Raw genomic sequence first — 12,316 nt, forward strand, 5'->3', positions numbered from 1 at the left:
TATAGCAATGTGAGAACTGCCTAATACACTATCACTCACAACTCCAAAATCCATAATGATTTAAGGATGTACTTTCTCATGCTTCCCTCCTGGTTACCACCTCCACTCCAAAACAGTTCAATATAGCCATGGCTCAAGTTTAATAGGAAAAAAGAGAAACTTTTGAATAGTTTTTTGGGGTTGCCTTTGTTGTTTTGTACTTTGGTGATTTGGGTGGTACGTATTCCTCTTTGCCATTATATTGAGTAATTCCCTGAGGTATAGTCCTATGGCTAAACTGGCATCTCTTTTCCTTGATTTTTCCACATTTTCCCTGAGAATGGTATTGCCTCCAAAGCCAGAATAATCCTTACTCATCCTGGCTTCTGGCTTCTCATGTGGTTTCTCAATGGATTTCTCAGGAACTTCCTTGTCTTCATTTTTGGTGGTAGACACCACAATGAGTGACTTTCCCAGAGTGGCTGCACAAAAACTGAAGATGGCTCTTTAGGGAGCTTTTTGCACACTTCAGCATAAATTAACTTTAGGGGTTCCTGTAGATCCACAGCTACATCTGCATTTATGTTATTATTACATGGTGAAGCAGTATTTGCCATTGACAACTTTGTAGCACTTGGAGGAGAAACTAATATAGTCATCTGGTTGAAACTGTACCTCTGAACAGAGGAATTGTCTATTAGATCTTTTTCTTGCGGAGTTGTGGTTAATGTAGGAAGCTCAGCTGCACATGGAGGACTGGTACTCGAGTTGATTTACCCTGATCAGAAGTGCATTGTCTGCTCATCTACAGGCACTGGACAACAAACAACTCTTTATTATCCTTTTCTTTGTAGACAACTTTAACAGCATAAGAAATCCTATTCTCCAAAATGAGTTCCCCTGGCATTCTTGATAAAGGTGGAAAATTTGAGGCTAGTAAGCCAAACTTTGTTGTTGGATCCTTTGATTCAGCTGTTGAACGATGGGGTCTTGGGATACTATCATCTTCTCATCACCTTCAACCTCTGAAAAGAGTTCTTCTGCTTCTACCATAGTCTCCATTCTGTTTTATCTGCACAGTGGAAGTCTCCTTTTGAAGTTAAGTTTGCTCCAGATGCTTCATTACTGTAGGATTATGTTGTTCAGTTTGGAAAGTTTCTTGAACTACATGTGTTCAATGATCCACCCTCCAATAATACAAACCCTCTATTTAGTGTTCTGAACCACTAGATGACCCAAAATGAGGTTTCACACACTTTTTTTTGGATGGTAGACCCATATTCATAGCAGCAGCATTTATTTTATGAGACCCTGGTGAATTAAAATTATTTGCAAAATTACCATTGGGAAAGGAAGCCAGTGGTGTTTCACAGTAAAGTGCAAGATTTGGAGATCAAGACTGAGGCAAAATACCGTAGACCGAGTGCTGTTGGTGAGGATTATATACAAGCTGCACAAAGACTGGTGAGGCATACTGTGCTTGAGTTTGAATGGGCTGGCTATATACACTAGAATCCATCAGTTGATAATCATTCTTAGCAAATAAAATGTATTGATGGCCTTTATCCTTGCAATGATTGGCTTGCCCTGAAATGTTTTAACTTATTCTCTTAAGCATTTAAAAGCCTGTTGTGCGTCTGTGTCTGACTGGAAAGTGATATACCAGTTGCGATTGTGTGCAAACTCACAGATTATCACTTTGGTTCAGTTTTCACTTTTGATCAAAGCTTTTTCTTCCTCTATTGATGTTCCAGAAATCTAAGAATCGCAATACAATGCTTATGACTTGATCTCACTTTCTCACCCTTCTCGTCAACTTGTACCATAGGAGAAGATCTCAACACTTCAAGAATTAGATCAGGGTCTGTGGTCAACTTTTTTATTTCCTCTATGTTGGCAACTGTCCAAATTTAGATGAAATAATCAATATCCGTTGGAGATATCAAGTAAAGATCCTTTGACAACTTTTTTTTGTGTGTGAAAAAACACAATTCTAATTGTTTCTTCAAACATTCTTTTAAGTCTTCTGTAGAAATTGCTGAATTGTTTTCTGTAAAAACATCATATATTTGGTAATTCAGATCTTTTGGGCTTGAAATTAGTTTTCAGTTGACTCTTCAATGCCTGTAGTATTTCTTGTGATTTCACAAGATAAAGAATACATTACTTTATATTCTTTACACATGTCTCCTGAGAGCTCTGCATTACTCTCAGGATGAGCACCTGATATAGCTGCTGTTTCATGCCAAGATATTTCAGTTTCATGAGTTACTTGGGTGGCATCAGTATTTCCAGAAGCAATTTTTTGCCATACTTTGGCATTAGGATTTAAACCAGTTCCTTTAGATGCTACCTGCGCATTTCACCTTTCTCCCTCCGCAGCCTCACATGTTGTTCGCCTCCCTCCCAGAGGGCCTCAAAATATCTCCCTGTGTACTTACTATTACCAGTGAGTTTTTTACCCTCGGATAATTTCTTATTGTTTATTAATGTCTTTTCCTTTCAGATTGAATTGTTTCCTTAGCATTCCTTTTAAGACAGGTATGGTGTTGAAGAAAACCCTCCACTTTTTTTTGTTAGGGAAAGTCTTTATTTCTCCTTCATGATTGAAGGATATTATTGTCAGATATACTATTCTAGGATATTATTTTTTCTTCAACACTTTAAATGTGTCATGCCATTTTATCCTGGCCTGTAAAGATTCCACTGAAAAGTCTGCTATCAGACATGTTGGACCTTTACTGTGTGTTCTTTGTTTTTCCTTTTTCTCTTGCTGATTTTAGAATTTTTTTCTTTATCCTTGGCCTTTGGGAGTTTGGTTATTAGATTCCTTGAGAAATCCTTTTCGGGGTTAAATCTGCTTTGTGTTCTATAATGTTCTTTCACTTGGATATTGATATATTTCTCTGGGCTTGGGAAATTCTGTTACTATAGCTTCGAGTAACCTTCTTCAAGCTCACTATTTTTTTCTTCTTCTTCTTGATCAATTCTGCCATTAAAGAACTCTGATGCATTGTTCAGCATGCCAGTTGCATTTTTCAGCTCCAGAATTTCTGCTTGATTCTTTTAAATTATTTCAATCATTTTGTTAAATTTATCTGACAAAATTCTGAATTCCTCGTTCATGTTATCTTGAATTTCTTTGAGTTTCCTCAACACGGCTACTTTAAATTATCTGTCTGAAAGGTCCCTTCCCTGGTGCCTTACTTAATTAACTTGGTGAGGTCATATTTTCCTGGATGGTGTCAATGCTAGTAGATGTTCTTCAATGACTTGACATTGAGGAGTTAGGTATTTATTGTAGTCATCACTGCCTGGACTTATTTGTACCTGTCCCTGGGAAGACTTTCCAGATATTTGAAGGGGCTTGCTTGGATGTTGTGTTCTAAGCTGTTTCTTCTTTACAGGGCACCTGTAAACCCAGTAATGTTCTGGTTCTTGCAGACTTGTAGAGATACCATCTTGATGGTGTTTGACAAGATCCAGGAGAGTTATCTGGATAACCAGCCAAAGATTCTGATTCTCTTCCCTTGTTTTTTCCCAAACAGAGTCTTTCTCTCTCTCTGTTCTGAGCCATCTAAAGCTGGGGTTGAAGTGGCACAAGCACCTCTGTGGCCACCACCACTATGACTGTGCTGGTTCAGACCTGAAGCCAGCACAGCACAACACTGGGTTTCTCTCAAGGCTTGGTGTAACAACTCCCTGGGAGCCTGAGAGTTTAAGGCTGCAGTGAGTTATGATAATGTCACTTACTACAAACTGAAAGGCTTTCAGTTTTTCCCCATTCAGTATTATACTACCTGTGGGTCCTTTGTATATGGCTTTTATTATGTTGAGATATGTTTATTCAATAAACAGTTTTTTAAGGGTTCTTATCATGAAGGGATGTTGAATTTTATCAAATGCTATTTTAGCATCAATTAAAATAATCATAAGGTTTTTGTCATTTATACATATATTAAACCATACTTGCATCTCAGGGAAAAATCTCACTTGATCATAATGGATGATCTTTTTAATGTGTTGCTGAATTTGGTTTGGTAGTATTTTGTTGGAAATTTCTGCATCACTATTCATCCATGATATTGGCCTGTAGTTGTTTTTTTTTTGGTTTTTTTTTTTGTTTGTTTGTTTTGTTTGTTTTTTTTTTTTAATGTGTCTTCAGTTTTGGTGTCAGGGTAATACTGGCCTCATAGAATGAGTTTACAAGTATTCTCTTTTCCACTGTTCTTCAGAATAATTTGAGTAGAATTGGTATTAGTTCTTCTGTAAATATTTGGTAGAATGCAGCAGTGAAACCATCAGATCTTCGGCTTTTCTTCACTGGGGAAGTATTTATTATGGCTTTGATTTTTTTTATTTGTTCTTGGTCTGCTTAGGTTTCTAATTTCTCCATGGTTCAATCCTTGTAGGTGGTATGCGTTTGGGAATTTGTCTATTTTTTCTAGATTTGTCAATTTATGGCATATTGTTGCACATAGTAGCCACTAATGATGCCTTCAATTTCTGCAGTATCAGTCATAATGTCTCCTTTTAAATCTCTGATATTATTTATTAGGGTCTTCTCCCTTTTTGCTTAGTCTCCTTAAACGTTTGTCAATTTTGTTGTTCTTTTAAAAATCCAACTTTTTGTTTCATTTATCTTTTATGTTGTTTTCTCCATTTCAAATTCATTTATTTCTGCCCTCATACTTATTTTTTTCTTTTAATAATTTTGTGTTTGGTTTGCTCTTGCTTTTCTAATTTTTAGACATGCATTGTTAAAGTTATGTATTTGAAGTTTTTTTTTTCTTTTTTGATGTAGGCACTTATAGCTATAAACTTTTCTCTTAGTACTGCTTTTGCTGTATCCCATAGGCTTTGATATGTTACGTTTCCATTATAGCTTGTCTCAAGAAAGTTTTCAATTTTCCTTATAATATCTTCATTGTCCCACTGGTCATTCAAAAGCATATTGTTTAGATTCCATGTGTTTTTTAGTTTCCAAATTTCCTCTTATTGATTTATCATTTTATTCCCTTGTGGTCAGATAAAATGCTTGATATATTTAAATTTTTTGAACTTTTTATGCCTTGTTTTGTCACCTAACATATTGTTTGTCCTTAAGAATAATCTATGTTCTGAGCAGAAGAATGTGTATTTTAGAGCCATTAGATGAAATGTTCTATAAATATCTGTTAAGCCCATTTGCTGTGTAGTGCAGATTAAGTCTGATGTTTCTTTGTTGAGTTTCTCTCTGGGAGATGTGCCCAATGCTGACACTGAGGTTGTAATGTCTACAGCTATTATCTTATTGGGATATATTTCTTTCTTTAGCTTTAATAATATTTGCCATATATATCTGGATGCTCCAGTGTTAGGTGCATAAAGATTTACAACCATTATAGCCTGTTATTGGATTGACCCTTTTAGCATTATATAATAACCTTCTTTATCTTTTACAGTTTTTTCCTTGCAATCTATTTTCTCTGATATCAAAATAGCTACTCTTGCTCTTTTTTGGTTTTCATTGGCACGAAGTATCTTTTTCTACCTCTTTATTTTTAGTCTATGAATATCTTTGTAAGTAAAATGTGTTTTTTTGTAGGCAATAGATCATAAGGTCTTGCTCTTTCGTGCATTCAGCCACTCTATGTCTTTTGATTGGAGAGTTTAGTCCATTTACATTCAATGTTATTAATGATAAGTAGTAACTTACTTCTGCCATTTTGTTAGTTTCCTGAATGTTTTGTCGTGTTCTCTTCCTTCTTTCCTTCCTTCCTGTCCTTCTTTGAGTGAAGATAAATTTTCTCTGGTGGTATGATTTAATTTCTTGTTTTTATTTTTATTTTTGTATCTATTGTATGTTTTTTAATTTGAGGTTACTCTGAAACTTGAAATTACTGTCTTATGACTCAGTATTTTAAACTGATGACAACTTAACACTAATTGCATAAACAAACAAAGAAAACATGCAAAAGACACTAATAAAAACTCTACACTTCAACTTTATCCTCTCACTTTTTAACTTCTTGTTGTTTCTTCTTATGTCTTGTTGTACTGTGTATGTCTTGAAAAGTTGTTGTAGTCATTTTTTTATTGGTTCATCACTTAGTTTTTCTACTTAAGATATATTTATACACCACAATTACAGTGTTATAATATTCTGTGTGCTGACTATTACTAGTGAGTTTTGTATCTTCAGATAATTTATTCTTGCTCACTGAAATCCTTTGCTTTTAGATTGAAGAACATTTTTCAGCATTTGTTTTTAGGACAAATCTGGTGCTGATGTAATCCCTCAGCTTTTGTTTGTCTGAGAAAGTCTTTATTTCTCCTTTGGGGTTGAAGAATGTTTTCACCAGATATCTTCTTCTCGGGTAAAAGTTTTTTTTTTTTTTTTTTTTTTTTTTTTTTTTTTTTTTTTTTTTTTTTTTTTTTTTTTTTTTTTTTTTTCTTCAGCTCTTTAAATATGCCATGACACTCTCTCCTAGACTGTAAGGTTTCCACTGAAAAGTCTGCTGCCAGACGTATTGAACCTCCATTGTATGCTATTTGTTTTTTGTTTTTTTCCTCTTGCTGGTTTTATAATCCTTTCTTTATCTTTGACCTTTGGGAGTTTGATTATTAAATGCCTTGAGATAGACTTCTTTGGGTTCTATCTTCTCGGTGTTTTATAGCCTTCTTGTATCTGAATGTTGATATCATTTTCCAGATTGGGAAGTTTCTAGTATTATCCCTTTGAATAAACTTTGCACCTGATCTTCTTCTCTACTTCCTCTTTAAGGCCAATAACTCTCAGATTTGCCCTTTTGAGGCTATTTTTGCATTTTGTAGCTTTGCTTCATTATTTTTTTTTCTTTTGTTCTCCTATGACTGTGTACTCTAAAAGAGACTGTCTTCAAGCTCACTAATTCTTCATTCTGCTTGATAAAGTCTGCTATTAAGTGATTCCAATGCATTATTTGGTATGTCACTTGCATTTTTGCTTAATTCTTTTAAATTATTTTAATCTCTTTGTTAAATTTATTTGATAGAATTCTGAATTCCTTTTCTGTGTTAACTTCAATTTCTTTGAGTTTTCTCAAAAGGGCCATTTTCAATTCTCTGTCTGAAAGGTCACATATGACTGTTTCCCCAGGATTAATCACTGATGCCTTATTTAGGTCATTTGGTGAGATCATATTTTCCTGGATGGCCTTGATGCTTGTAGATGTTCATCCATGTCATCAGGGCATTGAAGAGCTATTTATCGTAGTTGTCACTGTCTGGGCTTGGTTGTGACTGTCCTTATTGAGAAGTCTTTTTGGGTATTCAAAGAAACTTGGGTCTCAAGCTAAATATTGCTGTGGTTTTTGCAGATTTGTAGAGGTACAAAATTGGTAATTTTGGATAAGATGTAGAAGAATTCTCTAGATTACCGGGTAAGGACTCTTTTTTTTGCCTTATTTTCTCTCAAATGAATGGTGCCCCTCTGTCTGTGCTGAGTCACCTAGGACTGGGGGTGTGGTGGTGCAAGTATCCTTTGGCTGACACTCCTGTGCTGGGTCAGACCTGAAGTCAGCGCACACTGGGTCTTGCCCAAGGCCTGCTGTAACCATTACCCGGCTACCACCTATGTTTATTCAAGGTCTTAGGGCTCTACAATCAGCTGGTGATAAAGCCATCCAGGTTTCTGTTCTTCCCTTCAAGGCTGCAAGTTCCCCTAGGCCTCAGGCAGGTCCAGAGATGCCAACTGAGAGTCAGAATTTGAAGTTAAAAACCTTAGAAGTTTGCCTGATGTTCTATTCTACTGCAGCTAAGCTGGGACTCATACCACAATATAAAGTCCTTCCCACTTTTCCCTTCCCTTTCCACAGGCAAAGGAGCCTCTCTCTTTGGGCACAACCACCACCAGCCCATAGAGCAGGGTGGGTCATTCTACCAGTCCACCACTAATGCTCACAAAGCCCAAGATCTTTTCAGTCATTTTGTGTTGAATGATGCAGGTCTGAGACTCACCCTTTAGGGCAACAGACTCTACTCTGGCCCGGGGCAGGTCCAGAAATGCTGTCCAGGAGCCTAGGCCTGAACTTGGGGACCCTAATAGTCTGCTTCTTGCTCTATCCCACTGTGATTGAACTGGTACCTAAGGTACAAGACAATGTGCCCTTTACTTGTCCCTCTGCTTTTCTCAAACAGAAGGAGTCTCACTGTAGCCACTACAGCTGGAAACGCACTGGGTCACATCTTTAGTCGGCACATCTCAGAGCCCAGGGCCCATGGTGTACTGCCTGGATATTGCTGTTTGTTATTTAGGGACTAAGGACTTTTTAGTCAGCAGGTGATGAACTCTTCTAGGTCTGGGTCTTTCCCTTCAAGGCAGCGGGTTCTCTTTTGGTTCAGGCTGTGTATAGAAATGTCATCCAGGAGCTCAGACCTGTAACGAGGACCTTACAACTCTGCCTGGTGACATATTCTACTGTCGGTGAGCTGGTATCCAAGATTCAAGACAACACCCTATTTACCCTTTATTATCTTCTCCTTAAGAAGAAGAAAGAAGATGCTTTCATTGTTGTGAGCTATACTGCCTGGGGTTGGGGGAGGGGTGAGGCAAGCACTCCTTTAGCTGCCCCAGCAGGTGTCTCCAAAGATCACATGCCACTCTAGTCCTCTGGCTCTGAGCCCAGTCTAGCACTAAGAGTTGCCTAGGAATTGCAGTCCTTGTGTCCTAGATTGCCTTCCAAGTTTACCTAGTACCCTAGATCACTTTGGCCCATGCTGGCGAGGCTTGCTGAGAAACTCAAGTTCTGACGGATGGGATGGGCAGTTCTCCTCTGGCTAAAGCTGGTCCAAATACTTCTTCATGCGCAAGTACTCGCTGAGCCCAGCACAGCTTCATTCTGTGCTGTGACAGGGTAGCACAGAGTTCAATGCAATGTCCCACAGTCACTGCACTCTCCCTCCCCAAGTGCAAAGACTCACTGTGCTTCATGGTGACCTGTGGGAGATGAGAGATAGGTGTCATTGGGGATTCAAGACTGTCTCTCCAACCATCCTCAATGCCTCTTTTAATGATATGAAGTTAAAACCAGGTACTGTGATTGCTCAGCTGATTTTTGGTTCTTGTTATGATGCTTTTCTGTGTGCAGGTAGCTGTTAAAATTTGGTGCTCCTGCTGGGGGTATAAATGGTTGTAGGCTCCTATTCTACCATTTTCTGTGTGTTATTTCTATTTTGAGAATGCCTTTGTAACTCGGAAATTATTTCAAAATATGCTCAGAGCTTCAAAAATGCTCACAACAGGAAATCTAACTGGCACAGTTTGGATCATGTGCCCATGCCCAGTCCAATCAACCATGCTCAGTGCCTTGGCTGTCCTTTTACTAATATGGGTGCTGGACATCAAGATTGTGAATAAAGGAGTTCCTTTTTTTTTTAAAAAAAAGGTAAAGGGTAACAGCTTGTGGGATGAACAGACACCCCATAAGGTGATCATAATATGTCACATGCCCCCATTCGTGAGCACCACATCCTGTTTCTTCAGGGAATCTCACCATCACCAAGACTAAAGTAGTATTTTAGCCAGGAATTTCCCCTTCATCTCTACATAAAGAATGTCAAAACTGGAGAGGCTATCAGAGATCCTTAGGATGAGCCTCATCATTTGTTAAGGATGAAGAAATAAGGCCCAGAGAAGAAACTGATATCACACAATGGGACAGTATTACATACAGATTCTGTGACTCAATTTCATGTTCTTTCTCCCAAATGAAATTCTACTTTAATCTGAGAAGGGATTCAGAATCTCATCTGTAGGGTTACACATTGGTTCTCAGTTGGCTAAAGCCTTAATTTCTGATTTCAGGAGATTTATTAATATATATGTGTGGGAGTGAGAATATTCATCCTTTTCCACGCTGGCTGTTCTACCCCTACCTCATCCTTCCCCCATTCGCAATTCCCCCTCTACCAGCCGCTCTTGGTAAGCTGGAAGATGTTGGGCCCATTCCTCAATAGGGGATGTTAGTGATTCTGGGTAAACTTATGTTGTGTTTTTGGCCAAGCCCAACCTCTTAGTGTGTGATTGGCTTTCCTTTTCTCTGTAGACTTTACCAATGGTTCCGATGTCAAAATATCTGGAGGTTCATGGACAAATTTTTTAAATATGTATTTTACAATATATTTTATTGTGTGATTCCTTTCTGCTATCATAGGCATTTTTGCAACAGCTGCAGCTCTCCTTTCAAATATGAAATTCAGCCTCACATTAGGAAGCTGGATCAGTAGGTTCAACCCACCTCCATTAAGACCACCCTCATCCCACACTACCTGGTTCCATCTAAAAAGGGATCTCCAGCATACTCTTACCATTTGGGTTTACTTCTAGACTGCTCTTTTTGACTGAGTCTTCACAATAGATTCTTTTTATTCAAAATTTACTTTATTTAAAATGTTTTTTATCAAAGCAATATATAGCTGGAATAGCAGGGTATTCCATCAACCCCATTTCTCAATAGATGTCAGTAACTCCTTCTGACTCCCCAGCCTATTTCCCAGAGTTAAACATCTCTAAACCTTTTTTTTTTTTTTTTGGCTTGGTTAATTTTTGTATTTTTAGTAGAGACGAGGTTTCACTATGTTGGCCAGGCAGGTCTCGAACCACTGACCTCAAGTGATCCTCCTGCCTCGGCCTCCCAAAGGACGAAGGTTACAAGAGTGAGCCACTGCATCCAGCCCAGGTTTCTCTTTCTACATCTCCTAGGAGACACTAAGAGAAAAGTTTATAGTACTAAGTTTACCTACTTAAGTACTAAAGTAGGTAAACAAAGCCGCTGGGAAGCTCAAACTGGGTGGAGCTCACAGCAGCTCAAGGAAACCTGCCTGTCTCTGTAGACTCCACCTCTGGGGACAGGGCACAATCAACAATAACAAATGCAGCAGAAACCTCTGCAGACGCAAACGACTCTGTCTGACAGCTTTAAAGAGAGCAGTGGATCTCCCAACACGGAGGTTGAGATCTGAGAAGGGACAGACTCCGTGCTCAAGTGTGTCCCTGACCCCTGAGTAGCCTAACTGGGAGACATCCCCCACTAGGGGCAGTCTGACACCCCACACCTCACAGGGTGGAGTACACCCCTGAGAGGAAGCTTCCAAAGCAAGAATCAGACAGGTACACTCGCTGTTCAGAAATATTCTATCTTCTGCAGCCTCTGATGCTGATACCCAGGCAAACAGGGTCTGGAGTGGACCTCAAGCAATCTCCAACAGACCTACAGCTGAGGGTCCTGACTGTTAGAAGGAAAACTATCAAACAGGAAGGACACCTACACCAAAACCCCATCAGTACATCACCATCATCAAAGACCAGAGGCAGATAAAACCACAAAGATGGGGAAAAAGCAGGGCAGAGGAGCTGGAAATTCAAAATTGTCTGTGATTCGAATTGGACATCCAGCAAAGCCCCCACGAAGCATTACTCACTCTTGCGGGAGAAATGAAGAAGAGTTTCCATTAGGCTGTTACAATGAGAAGCATCAGATTCTTAGTTCCGTGGAAATGAATGCCTCTTGGAGTGTTTCATCTTTTAAAATAGAGAAGGAAGCTGAGAGTCATTCAGGCCATGCTCAGAGATGTCAGCCCAGGAACTCCAGGAACCCAGGATTATTTTCATTTCTTTCTCTTTTTTTTTTCCTTTTTTTTTTTTTTTTTTTTTGTAGCAATGGGTTTTCCTCATGTTGTCAAGGCTGGTCTTGAACTCCTGGCTCAAGTGATCCACCTGCCTGGCATTGGGGTCCCAAAGTGCTGAGATTACAGGTGTGAGCCACTGTACCCAGCCTATTGTGATTTTTTCCTTTCTTTTTTTTTCTGAGACAGGGTCTCATTCCATCACCCAGGCTGGAGTGCAGTGGCACGATCTCAGTTCACTGCAATCTCCACCTCCCAGGTTCAAGTGATTCTTGTGCCTCAGCCTCCTGAATAGCTGGGATTACAGGCACCTACCACCACACCTGGCTAATTTTTGTATTTTTAGTAGAGACAGGATTTCTCCATGTTGGTCAGGCTGGTCTCAAACTCTTTATTATTATTATTATTATTATTATTATTATTATTATTATTATACTTTAAGTTCTAAGGAACATCTCTAAAACTTTTCTTTATAAATTTATTTATTATTATTATACTTTAAGTTGTAGGGTACATGTGCATAACGTGCAGGTTTGTTACATATGTATACTTGTGCCATGTTTCTGTGCTGCAACCATCAACTCGTCATTTACATCAGGTATAACTCCCAATGCAATCCCTCCACCCTCCCCCCTCCCCATGATAGGCCCCGGTGTGTGATGTTCCCCTTCCCGAGTCCAAGTGATCTCAT

The 12,316-nt window shown here is 38.7% G+C and overlaps 1 pseudogene; it reads right to left on the reverse strand.

The window, feature by feature from the left end:
* Positions 1-570: 570 nt before the first annotated feature.
* LOC126946553 (la-related protein 4-like) lies at positions 571-2,326 on the reverse strand (annotated as a pseudogene).
* Between the last annotated feature and the right edge of the window lie 9,990 nt (positions 2,327-12,316).

Source organism: Macaca thibetana, chromosome X, assembly GCF_024542745.1.
Source record: "Macaca thibetana thibetana isolate TM-01 chromosome X, ASM2454274v1, whole genome shotgun sequence".
NCBI lineage: Eukaryota > Metazoa > Chordata > Mammalia > Primates > Cercopithecidae > Macaca > Macaca thibetana.